This window comes from Pristiophorus japonicus, unplaced genomic scaffold, assembly GCF_044704955.1.
Source record: "Pristiophorus japonicus isolate sPriJap1 unplaced genomic scaffold, sPriJap1.hap1 HAP1_SCAFFOLD_652, whole genome shotgun sequence".
NCBI classification, from domain to species: domain Eukaryota; kingdom Metazoa; phylum Chordata; class Chondrichthyes; family Pristiophoridae; genus Pristiophorus; species Pristiophorus japonicus.
In genome coordinates, this window is record NW_027254564.1 from 45,935 (window position 1) to 57,672 (window position 11,738).

Sequence of the window (11,738 nt, forward strand, 5' to 3'; positions counted from 1 at the left end):
GTGGTCTAACAGATCCAACCAGAGGTAAATGGACTCGAACTTTTCGAGTCCCAGTAACTTTTACTTCAGTTCAGTATCCTCTCCTTTCGTCTGTATTTCCTGAATCAACGTTATACACTCCTGCTGCTGGTGTCTCCTGTTAACACGGCAGGATATTATCAGACAATGCAACACAATCCCTGGCTGTACAGCGACCAACACATGTGAGACAATCCTATCCACGGAAGATTTTCACTGTTCGATACAATGTCCAGCCAGGATGTATCATCAGCAATCTTAAACATGTCTTGACATACTTCACGGTTTTTCTAGTCCATAATAATGGCTTTGGAACTGTTTAACACGTTTCATTAACTTTGCCAAGTGTTCCGGTGGAGCTGGGATGCCAAATTCAAATCGCACCATGTTCTGGTGAAGTTGCTTCTTTAATGCATTTTCCACAGCAATATCTACTTGCCTCTGCTGATAAATGCATAACGAAACCCATGCCCCAAGCCTTACAGTTTGGGCTGGGGTAAAGTACATGTTCCCATCCCGCTGGGACAATTCAGGTTGGCACTATACTGTTATTGTCATTGTATGGTGGTGACACAATACTCACCCTTCCCTCTATATGCAGATCTTACGGGGAAAATGCTGTCCCGCAATTACCTTCATGGTATCGGTCCATGCTATCACATCCCACTTAAACCCGCACGCTTGGGCTGCATGTTTTGCCACATCGATGGGACAAGTGAACGTGTCCCCGAACTTCAGCACATATTGTTAGGCCTGGGGCTACCCATGTTGTCCCATCTACCCACGTCACATACTACGGGGCTTCATAGTATCTGACGAAATGTTCTCCCTGACGTAATCCTACCTTCTGTACTCGGAACAAAAGATTTGAGGTTATTTTCTCAGGCATGATTGGGTAATAACATAAAGTCACGCTGTTCTGGTAGAAGGCATTCGTGCCTCACCGGGTATACCGGTACCAACTGCCTGACTTGGCACAGAGTCTGAGCTAGTTGGTAAATGCGCAGCGCCCTCAGATGTCGATCAATTGCCCACGATGGGGGCTTTCCCTCAGCAATATTCCGCAGGTTCTTGTCAGGCTCGTTCCACTAATCAAGATGCGCACCTTACACGTATATTTAACGTCAGCAGGCTGCAGCTAGTGGGGGTGCTGCAGGATCAGTGCTGGGGCCTCGGCTATTTACAATCTATATTAATGACCTAGGTGAAGGGACCGAGTGCAATGTATCCAAGTTTGCAGACGATACAAAACGTGGTGGGACAGTCAGCTGTGAGGAGAAGACAAAATGTCTGCAAAGGGATACAGAAAGACTGAGTGAGCGGTAGTAAGGTGGCAGATGGAGTATAATGAGGGCAAATGTGAGGTTATTAACTTTGGTAGAAAGGATAGAAAAACAAAATATTTTTTAAAAGGTGAGAAACATTTAAATATTGGTGTTCAGACAGATTTGAGTGTTCTTGTGCAAAAATACACAGACAGCTAGCATGCGGGTACAGCAAGCAAGTAGGAAGGCAAATGGCATATTGTCCTTTATTGCAAGTGGGTTGGAGTATATGAGTAAAGACGTCTTGGTAGAATTGTATCGGACCTTGGTGATACCACACCTGGAGTACTGTGCAAAGTTTTGGTCTCCTTATCTAAGGAAGGATATACTTGACTTGGAGGTGGTACAACGTACGTTCACTAGACTGATTCCTCGGATGAGAATGCTGTCTTACATTAAGAGATTGTGTAGAATGCTCTCGAGTATTCTGTACACTCTAGAGTTTAGAAAACTGAGAGGTGATCTCATTGAAACATACAGAATGCTTACAGGACATGACAGGGTGGCTGCAGGGAGGATATTTCCCCTGGCTGGAGAGTTTTTCTTAGCAGACACCATAGCAGCTAACTTCAAGGCCGAATCTTATAATTTGCAGAACAAATGGTCTTCTGTGTATTTCATTGCAACAACAACTTGTATTTATTTGCATGAATTATATTCAAAATAGCTCTGCACTTGCATTTTTAACCTAAGATCTAATTCATTTGTGGGTACACGATTTCGTTACCATTATTGATCAAAGGCATTCGTACAACCTGGACAATATTGAACCCAGTAATGGATAATGAACTGGAGGTGCGAAATCAGTTCATAACCAAAAACATGGCTCAAGTACCTCTCTAAAATAATGCATGTGTATACATACATAATTCAATTAACCAACTTATCAGAATAAGCAATTGTCTGAAATACAGAACAAGATTACAAACGGTTAAACGGATTTCAGCTCTATATCCATAAAGGTGGGTGGAGCTGAGACAAACATATAGACACTCTCTTTTCTACAGACAGGCTTTCGAGCAAGCAACAAATTCATCATCTCCCTAAATATTCACTTTAGTTAGTCTTGCGACAAATGCACATTTTCCATGCAAACTGGCATTTCAACATTCAAGCTTCTTTCAGTCAATTATATCCGATGTTATTTTATTTTTCTCTGGACACAAACACTGACAACGTTAAGTGTCAGTTTCAACTTCCCCTTTAATCCCCGTTCCTTTAATACCTTTTGAATTTGCAAATACTTTTGCGTCACTAATAATTTGGTCAACCCATGTTTTCAGCCATCTTGGAGCAATGTTCATGCAGTTATTAGCTGAAAATGAGCCCCCATAAATGCTGTAGTCTTACATACGCTGCAGTTTAGCAGCACTGAAGCTTTGGCTGATATATCCCAGTACTTTTTAAAAACTATGAGGGTTTCTGCCTCTGCCACCCTTTCTGGCAGTGAGTTTCAAACCTCAAACACCCTCTGTGTGACAAGTGTCCCCTCAAATCCCAACTAAACCTCCTGCAACTGAGTTTGTATTGTTTCCCCCTGATTGTCAACCCGTTGAAACGACTTCTTGAGCAAGTCCCTGAAGTCCTGACACATAAAGATGTAGAGGCAGGGGTTGATGCAGCTGTTGATGCAGGCCAGGCTGCGGCTTAATGGGACGCCCACCATCAGCGCCATGAGCCAGTCTTCGTCGTGTGGGTGGAGCAGCAGGGCGAGGATAGAGCAGATATTGTAGGGCGCCCAGCACAGGAGGAAGGCCATGATGACGGCGGCCTTGAACCTGAAGGGCTTGCTGCTGCTGGGCGCCCAAGCGGTCCTGCCTCAGCCGCAGCCCGATGATGGTGCAGCTGGCGGTGATCACCAGGAATGGGAGGAGGAACCCGATGAGGAAGTTGGTGAGAGTCAGTGCTCGGTACCGGGCATCATGCAGCCTCTTCGCCTGCTCCGGCACCGCCCGGTCATCACCCTCTCCATGGTCCGTCGTGTTCAGTTCCACCCCCTCGCCCTTTAATCGGTCACCCCGGGATACCAATTGTCGGAAGACGAATGATAGCGCACTCCCGAAGCAGCTGCCACCCACATCCCCAGACTGAGGCAGGGTGGCCAGACACAGGCCGCAGTGGTTCTGGGACCAGATGGGCAGGACCACCGAAAAGCAGCGGTCCACGCTGATGGCGGCCAGCGTAAAGACGTTGGCGTGCAGACAGAGCACCACCGCCCCATAGCTGAGCTTGCAGATCAGTCAAACGAAGAGCCAGTGGTTGTCCAAGGCGATGTCGGTGATGTAAAGAGGGAGCAGCAGAGAGACGGTGAAGTCTGCCACGGCAAGGCTCTGCAACCAGACGGTGTCGGCCGTTCTCTTCAGCTTGAAGCCGGTGGCCCAGATGACCAGCTCATTGCCCGACATGCCCAGGACGCAGGTGATGACGTAGTTCACAACAGCGCAGGCTTGCCTCGCTCGCTCCATGCTGGAGTTGGCTTCTGTCGCCGGGACATTGTGCGGAACCTCGCTGCAGTTGGTCGGCTGAAAGTCATCGGGCTCCATTTCAGATGTCGCACCTGAAGACACGGAGCGAGAGAGAGAGAGACAGATAGCGGAAGAGAGAGAGAGAGGGAGCAAGAAAGAGAAAGCGAGACAGACTGAGAGTGAAAGAAAGACAGAGAGGGTGAAGAGAAAGAGAGAGAGAGTAAGAGAGGGAGCGAGAGACAGTGAATGACAGAGAAAGAGAAGGAGAGAGAGACAAGGGGAGAGTTTTAGAAGAAGCAAGAGAAAGAAAGTGAGCGTGAGAGAGGGAGAGAGTTGCAACGAGAGAGATAGAGGTAGGGAGAGAGAGACTGAAAGTGAGGAAGCGAGAGAGAGAGACAGAGAGAGAGAGAGAGAGGCAAAGAAAGAGAGAGAGAGAAAGCGAGAGAGGGAGCGAAAGAGAGGCACAGAGAGAGAAAAAAAACATCGAGAGAGAGAGGGAGCAAGAGAGAGGGAGTGAGATAGAGACACCAAGAGATAGATAGAGAGCGAGAGAGATAGCGAGAGAGAGAGATAGAGAGACAGAGAGAGAGAGAGAGGGAAGAGTTCATTAGTGTTGACCCCAGTACAGAAATCACGGAGATTGACACTCAATTTCCACCTCCGTAACTTTTCCCGTCACCGCCTCTACCTCAGCCCGTCCGTTTCTGAAACCCTAGTCTGTACGCTTGTTCCATCCAGACAAGTCTATTCTATGCCGCTCATGGCTGGCCTCCCGAATTGTCAGCTCATTCAAAACTCCCATCTTTTAACTCACACCGAATCCCATTCAGCCATCAAGCCCCGCCCCACACCCCGCCTATTACTCGCTGACCTACCTTGGCTCTTGTTCAGATAATGCCTCGAATTTAAAAGTCTCATCTTTATTTTCAAATTTCTCCGTGGTCTCCTCGCTCCCTCCCTCGCTATATCTGTAAACTCCTCCAGACCACAAGTACGGCGCTCCCTCAGCAATGTCCCTCCGACAGTGCGGATCTCCCTCATCACTGACCCTCCAACAGTACGGAGGTCCCTCAGTACTGCCCCTCCGACAGTGCGGCGCTCCCTCAGTACTGCCCCTCCGATAGTGCGGCGCTCCCGCAGTACTGCCACCTGACAATGCTGATCTCGCTCAGTACTGACACTCCGACAGTCCACCTCTCCATCAGTACTGCCCCTCCGACAGTGTAAGCACTCCCTCAGTACTGCCTCTCCGACAGTGCACTGCACCCTCAGTAATGCTCCTCCGACAGTCCAGCTCTCCCTTAGTACTGCCCACCCGATAGAGCAGCAATCCTTCAGTACTGCCCCTCCGACAGTGTAGGACTTTTCCTATGGTTTTCAAACACCAAGACACTGGAATATTCCAATACAATGGACTTTTTTTAAACGATTAAAATAACTACAAAATCCTATTTCATCACTACTGAGTACACGTTCAGAAGTATCAAATTCTCTAGCTTACCGAATCGAAATTCAACTTTGCAATATATATGCACCAAGTTATATGCTTACTTACCATTAAAACAATTCACTCCTTCACATTATCTATGCCTCTAAGTTAACTGCTAACGTACATTCGTTATGGCAATAACTGTGCCCAAACTGGCTTATGTATAATCCGGTGGGTGATCCGTCCGACTGGTTTAAAACTTCCGAGTTTCTGGCTGGCTGGCCTCTATCAACTACCGACGGTTTACATTTCGATGCTGCAGAAAGTGAGCAAACCTTTGTCCTGCTTCATTTACACTCCACATCCTACTGGCACCTCACGGTATCCTGCTGTCCAGTTATGTTTGGCTAGAGATAACATATCCCTTTTGTTGATTGGCCAATTCTGATGCACGTCAACGTCCCTTCTTGCTGGTTGAATGCAAACTAATGGACCCATCCCCAGAGGTTTGATTCATCCTGTTTACAGACGGGATTTTTTTTCATCACCCATTGGACTTCAGTCCAATTCTTTAGTGTCTCTCATGTACCTACATTTTACACATTACTCCGAGAAGATTTACAAATTCCAGCTAACAAGTTAGACACCACGTACATAAATATGGCACTTCGAGAAATCGTACAAAATTCACACAACTCTTTCTGCACCATAGTCAGAAAGTATATAAAACACATATTAAAATACATACAAATACATATTATGACTCCTTACCATTACGTAACCTACTCCCATCACCTGATCAAAGTCCTTCTGCTGTGGCTGACATTTGCATGCCTGACCTGGCAATATCCATTCCGTCATTAGCAAACTGATATATGCTACCTGCACGGGTTAGAGGCAGAGTAAAGCTACCGCTGCACTGTCCCCATCAAACACTCCCAGGGCAGGTAGAGCACGGGGTTAGATACAGAGTGAAGCTCTCTCTACACTGTCCCTATCAAACACTCCCAGGGCAGGAACAGCGCGGGGCTAGACACAGGGTAAAGCCCCTTCTACACTGTGCCACCAGAAATAAATCCAGGGCAGGTGTTGTGTATCTGCAAAGCATGCACTCCAATGTTCCACCACCAGGGAGCTCATCCCCTGAAGCCCCAAGGGAACCCAGCATTCCTTGGGAGCGCTGTATGTAAGCCGGCCCCTGAGGCCTGTTCCTCAATCTGGAGTGTCTTATTAAAGAATGAGGTCACTGTTACTTTAACCTCCCTGTGTGCAGCCTCATCTGTGTTCGGAACACAAAAACTGGCGACGAAAATATGAATCCAACGCAAAGATGCAGCAAACTGTGGGCATCCTGGAGAAGTTCTCGGAGGGTGAGGACTGAGAAGTCTATGTCGAACCCTAGACCAATACTTTGTAGCCAACGTGCTGGACGGAGAAGGGAGCGCTGCAAAAATGAGAGCGGTCCTCCTCACAGTCTGCAGGGCACCGACCGACAGCCTCATGTTGAATCTTCTGGCTCCGGCAAAACCCACAGATAAGTCATATGAGGAGCTGTGTACACTGGTTCGTGAGCATTTAACCGAAGGGAGTGTGTGCTGATGGCGTGGTATCGGATCTGCAATTGCCAGCGATCTGAAGGTCAGGATGTGGTGAGCTACATCTCTGAGGTAAGGCGACTTGCAAGATAATGTGAGTTTCATGGCTACCTAGAGCAATTGGTCAGAAACATTTTTGTACTGGGTATTGGCCATGAGACCATACCACGAAAACTTTTGACTGTAGAGACATCGAACCTAAGTAAGGCCATTGTGATAGCACAGGCGTTTATGTCCACCAGTGAAAACACCAAACAAATCTCTCAGCACCCAAGTGCGAGCAATGTTCATAAATTAACTGGAACAGTGTGTGCGAGCAGAAATGTACAGGGCAGAAACTACGAGTCTGCAACTGCCAGCAGGCCTCAAGTGACCCAGATGACTCAGAGTCCCCAAAAAGGATGAATGCAAGGCAAGTCACACCATGTTGGCGTTGTGGAGGCTTCCATTCAACCTATTCATGCCGCTTGAAAGGGTATGTTTGAAAGAGCTGTGGAACAATGGGGCACCTCCAACGAGCTTGCAAACGAGCTGCAAGCTCTGCAAAACCTGCTAGCCACCACGTGGCAGAGGAAGATCTGTCCATTGTGGATCAAAGCAATTTCGAGCCTCAGAGAGAGGAGGCGGATATTGAAGTACATGGGGTGCACACATTTTCGATGAAATGTCCACCTTTCGTGCTAAATGCAAATGGAATGGCTTACCCATCGCCATGGAACTGGACACTGGTGCTAGCCAATCCATCATGAGTAAAAAGATGTTTGAGAGACTGTGGTGCAACAAGGCATTTAGACCAGCCCTGAGCCCCATCCACACAAAACTGATAACGTATACCAAAGAGCTTAACGCTGTGCTGGGCAGCGCCATGGTCAAGGCATAAACTGTCACTCTGGATTGTCCCGGACAATGGCCCCATACTTCTTGGAAGGAGCTGGCTGGCAAAATCCGCTTTAACTGGGATGACATCCGAGTGCTAGCACATGTCGATGAGGCCTCATTTACCCAGGTTCTCAACAAATCTCATTCCCTTTTTGAGCCAGGCATTGGAAACTTTTGCGGGGCGAAGGTGCGGATCCACTTGGTCCTAGAGGCATGACCCATTCACCACAAGGCGCGAGCGGTACCTCACATGATGAGGGAGACTGTGGAAATCGAGCTGGATAGGCTGCAACTCGAGGGCATCATCTCCCCAGTGGAATTCAGTGAGTGGGCCAGCCCGATTGATCCAGTACTCAAAAGTGACGGCATGGTCAGGATTTGCAGCGATTATGAAGTAACTATTATTAATTTCTCGCTACAGGACCAATGCCCACTACCTAAAGCAGACGACCTATTTGCGAAGCTGGCAGGAGGCAAGACGTTCACCAAGCTCAACCTGACTTCGGCCTACATGACGTAGGAGCTGGGGGAGTCTTCGAAGTTCCTCACCTGCATCAACACGCACAAGGGACTGTTCATCTACAACAGATGCCAGTTTGGAATTTGGTCGGCTGCAGCGATCTTCCAGAGAAACATGGAGAGCCGACTCAAGGCGGTACCACACACGGTGGTTTTTCAGGATGACATATTGGTCACGGGTCGGGACACTGCCGAGCACCTACAAGACCTGGAGTAGGTCCCCCAGCGACTGGATCGCGTAGGGCTGTGGCTGAACAAGTTGAAATGCATCATTATAGCAACAGAAGTGGAGCTTTTGGGGAGAAAGTTCACGGCGGATGGCATTCGGCCCACAGACGCCAAGACAGAGGCTATCAGAAACGTACCCAGGCCACAGAACGTCACGGAGCTGCAGTCGTTCTTGGGACTTCACAACTATTTTGGTAACTTTCTACCGGGGTTAAGCAACTTGTTCGAGCCCCAACATGTGTTATCGCGCAAAGCTGAGAACTGGTTAATCGGGAAAAAAACAAGTAATTGCTTTTGAGAAAACCAGAAACATCTTGTGCTCCAGCAAGCTGCTTGTAATGGATAACCCGTGTAAAAGACTTGTGCTAGCATGTGACGCATCGTTGTACGGAGTCGGGTGTGTATTACAACAAGCTAACGTTGCGGGAAAGTTGCAACCTGTCGCCTATGCTTCCAGGAGCTTGTCAAAGGCCGAGAGGGCCTGCAGCCTGATTGAGAAAGAGGCATTAGCATGTGTGTTCGGGGTAAGGAAAATGCATCAGTACCTGTTTGGCCTCAAATTTGAGCTGGAAACCGATCACAAGCTCCTCACATCCCTGTTCGTCAAAAACAAGGGGGTAACTACTGTTGCCTCAGCCCGCATACAAAGGCGGGCACTCGTGCTATCAGCACATAACAATGCCATCGTCCACAAGCCAGGCATCAACAACAGTGCGGATGCTCTCAGTTGCCTACCATTGACAACCACATGAGTCGAAATGGCGCAGCCAGCAAACTTGTTGATAGTGGCTCAGCCCGCAGACTTGTTGATGGTCATGGAAGCGTTTGAAAATGATAAATCACCTGTCACGGTCCGCCAGCTTAGGACTTGGACCAGCCAAGATCCTCTGCTGTCCCTAGTAAAAAAAAACTGTGCACTGCATGGGAGCTGGGTCAGCAACCCCGTTGAAATGCAAGAGCCAATCAAGCCGTTCCAGCGGCGAAAGGATGAGATGTTCATTCAGGCAGACTGCCTGCTGTGGGCTAGTGCTCCCAAAAAAGGGCAGTGAGACGTTCATCTCGGATCTCCACAGCACACACCCGGGTACAGCAATGATGAAAGCGAAAGCCAAATCCCACGTGTGGTGGCCTGGTATCGACTCTGACTTAGAGAGTACTGTGTACGGCAACGCAGTGTGTGTGCTCATTTGAGCAACGCACCCCGAGAGGCACCACTAAGTTTGTGGTCCTGGCCCTCCAGACCATGGTCGAGGATCCATGTCAATTATGCGGGCCCATTCCTCGGTAAAATGTTCCTGGTGGTGGTGGATACTTTTTCAAAATGGATTGAATGCGAAATAATGTCGGGAAGCACTGCCACCGCCACCATTAAAAGCATGAGGGCCATGTTTGCCACTCACGGTCTGCCTGACCTACTGTTCAGTGACAACGGGCCATGTATCACCAGTGCCGCATTTAAAGAATTCCTGACCTGCAAAGGGATCAAACATGTCACCTTGGCCGCGTTTAAACCAGCCTCCAATGGGCAGACAGAGCAGGCAGTACAAACCATCAAACAGAGTCTTAAACGCGTCACAGTAGGCTCACTCCATACCCGCCTGTCCCGAGTACTGTCCCAAGACCACACTCGCTCACAGGCGTGCCCCCGGCTGAGCAACTCCTGAAAAGGAGACTTAAAACCTGACTCTCGCTGTCGCTGCATGGTCTAGTAGAGAGCAGGCGGCAGCAACAAAATGTAAAGGATGATCGCGCCACTGTGTCACAAGAACTTGATGTGAATGAACCTGTGTATGTGCTAAACTATGGACATGGTCCCAAGTGGATCGCAGGCATGGTGACAGCCAAAGGAGGGAATAGGGTGTTTTTATTCAAACTAGACAATGGACAAATTTGCAGAAAGCACAGGACCAAATAAGGCTGCTGTTCACAGACTGCCCTGATCAACACACAGCAGACACCACCTTTTTAGACACCACCTTTTTAGAGCCCACAACACACACCAAAAGGATCAACGACAACACGCCGGACCAGGAAATCGAACCCATCACGCCCAACAGCCCAGCAAGTCCAGGCTCACCTAGAAGCTCACCTAAACGGTGGCACAATTGAGGAAGAGTGGAGGACTTTTAAGGAGCTCTTTCACAGTGCTCAACAAAAATATAGTCCAATGAAAAAGAAGGGCAGTAAGGGAAGGGATAACCAGTCGTGGATAACCAAGGAAATAAAGGAGAGTATCAACTTAAAAACCAAGGTGGCCAAGGTTAGTGGGAAACTCGAAGATTGGGAAAATTTTAAACGACATCAAAGAATGACTAAGAAAGCAATAAAGAAAGGAATGATAGATTACGAAAGTAAACTTGCGCAAAACATAAAAACGGATAGTAAAAGCTTTTACCGCTATATCAAACGGAAAACAGTGACTAAAGTAAATGTTGGTCCCTCAGAAGATGAGAAGGGGGATTTAATAATGGGAAATGTGGAAATGGCTGAGACATTAAACAATTATTTTGCTTCGGTCTTCAGAGTGGAAGACACAAAAACCATGCCAAAAATTGCTGGTCACGGGAATGTGGGAAGGGAGGACCTTGAGATAATCACTATCACTAGTGGTACTGCTGAACAGGCTAATGGGACTCAAGGTAGACAAATCCCCTGGTCCTGATGAAATGCATCCCAGGGTATTAAAAGAGATGGTGGAAGTTATAGCAGATGTATTCGTTATAATCTACCAAACTTCTCTGGAATCTGGGGAGGTACCAGCGGATTGGAAAGCAGCTAATGTAACGCCTCTGTTTAAAAAAGGGGGCAGACAAAAGGCAGGTAACTATAGGCCGGTTAGTTTAACATCTGTAGTGGGGAAACTGCTTGAAGCTATCATAAAGGAAGAAATAGCTTGACATCTAGATAGGAATAGTGCAATCAAGCAGACGCAACATGGATTCATGAAGGGGAAATCATGTTTAACTAATTTACTGGAATTCTTTGAGGATATAACGAGCATGGTAGGTAGAGGTGTACCGATGGATGTGATGTATTTAGATTTCCAAAAGGCATTCGATAAGGTGCCACACAAAAGGTTACTGCAGAAGATAACGGTATGCGGAGTCAGAGGAAATGCATTAGCATGGATCGAGAATTGGCTGGCTAACAGAAAGCAGAGAGTCGGGATAAATGGGTCCTTTTCGGGTTGGAAATCGGTGGTTAGTGGTGTGCCACAGGGATCGGTGCTGGCACCACAACTGTTTACAATATACATAAATGACCTGGAAGAGGGGACAGA